The sequence below is a fragment of the Sinocyclocheilus grahami genome, unplaced genomic scaffold (genome assembly GCF_001515645.1).
Source record: "Sinocyclocheilus grahami isolate Dianchi unplaced genomic scaffold, SAMN03320097.WGS_v1.1 scaffold24.1, whole genome shotgun sequence".
Classification (NCBI taxonomy): domain Eukaryota; kingdom Metazoa; phylum Chordata; class Actinopteri; order Cypriniformes; family Cyprinidae; genus Sinocyclocheilus; species Sinocyclocheilus grahami.
Window position 1 is genome coordinate 3,318,615 of NW_015505203.1, and position 2,166 is coordinate 3,320,780.

A 2,166-nucleotide genomic window follows, 5' to 3' on the forward strand; every position below is an offset into this window, starting at 1 on the left:
AAATCTTCCCACATCGTGACGTAGACATGTGGGGGCGTGTTAGAACGAGCCATTTTAGGTAGGTGTGGCTGACTCTTAACTTTTATAAAGAATATCTCTTTAGATTTGAGACTTTAGTCTTTGCAACTTTACAGATCTTCTTTATGCACCAAGAGCTTGTAACACTCCAAAGAGAAAGGAAAAATTTAAATCGCATCATATGACCCCTTTAAACAAATTCTCAATTTGAAACTCAATCGTGACAGACAATTTTAAAGATTTGGGACATTTTAGGCCTTGACTTGGCCTTTTTTTGCCGCACAGTAGTTCAGTTGCTCAGAAAACACACCTTAATTTGAAGTGTCATTCATGTTTGTAGCAAACAAACAATGAATTGAAAGTTGTTCATAAGAATCATTTGTAGCCTACGTGAATATGACTACCTTAACTGCACTGTAGGTGTTTGACTCACTAAAAAGATCCAACAACCATTTGTTCGTGAATAGTGCAACCAATGAATGTATGTGCTTGATTCATTAAAAAGAATCTGTTCATAAAAACAATTTCTACGTGATGTAACTCTGACTGTGTTGCATGTGTTTGACTTATTGTTTATAAGATGAATCGCTTGTTGTATTGTAAGTCGTTTTGGATAAAAGCGTCTGCTAAATAAATAGATGTAAACGTAAGAGTCATTTGTTCGTGAAAATGACTACGCTGTTGAGCTGTATGTGTTTGAGTCATTTTTTCTTACAATGACAGACATTAATAGATTCTTTTCATTTGGGCTGCATAGGAATATCAAATAGTCTTTTATAAAAAGCAACCTTCCACTTTGCTTTTGACATAAGTTTGCAGACCTTTATCTGTCTGATCATATGGCTCTGCATTTTGCATGTCCATGAAGTAGGCCTATATGTAAAGTGACTGAAAGTGGAGGGTTAGAACATGCCTGTAATGAAATTGGCATTTTGAAGGCTTCACAGTATCTGCCTGATCGCAGATGACTGTAATTTCAGAACTGGACTAATATAATGTATTCTTTAATAAACCTATACTGACTCATTTAATAGACGTCAGTCATTATGCAGCACTTTCATTGTGCTGCTGGTAATAGAATGTGGTATGTAATTAGACAATCCTGTCAAGTCTGTGTTGCAAGCTGGTTATTAACAGAAAAAAAGAAAGAAGAGAAAAAACTGGTATGACATTAAATACAGTTTGTTATTCGTTCCTCCTCGCACAGCACGCGTTAATCAGAGCAATAACCATTACAGCTGTGCTGTCATTACAGAGTGTCAGAATGAAACACAGCTTCACATTTATCCCACAACAAACAACAAAAATATTTGTTTTATTGCGGCACCATTTAGTCACATCTCATGTTGTCCAGACAGCTCCAATTAATTCATAAAGCGATCCATTATCCCAACTCTTGACACACCTGTCGGGTACAAAATTGTTTGTTTAATCAGTGCAATGTACGTGTCTGTGGGCAGAATAAACAAATAACTGAATGTTGAAAGCAGCCGTGGGGTCATCTGTCTATCACAAAGCGAAAATTAGCATGTAATCGCTTGCTGAAATAGCAATGCTAAATGTTTATGTTCAGTGAAGAAACTATCAACTCATCACAGAAGAACCCTGACTGACATAATGGGCTTCATTTCCAGTGTACATCAACAAAACAAACTGATATTTATAGTCTATACCAGTTCAACTGTGCCTGGATATGTGATTGTGCAAATCTTAAATGTGAGATTGGAGTGCGGCTTACCCTCCGGATAGATGTGTGAGTGACATGATGTGTTCAGTAACAATAGCATCAGGACAAGGCATCTTTCAGAGGCATCAGCGGGAGGTCAGATACTGTCATCACTCTGCCCAACAGTGATATTTTTTAGTTAGAATAAATGTGCCCCATCTGCCCTGTGCAAATCTGATCAGCATACTGAAGAGATGCCATTACTGTTGGATTTAAACCAGGTTTTTTTTTTTTCTTTCTTTGAAGAGGGAATTTGATGAGAATGAGGTGAGAAGCTTTAAGTTATGTCAAGGAAGAAATTCATTTAAAAACATCTGGGAAATCTTTAAGGTTTTATGTTGGACTGGGCCATGCATTACAAGTAATGTGAGTTTTGCAATCATATTACCTTTTAAGTAACTAGTAAAGTATCTGAGTAACTT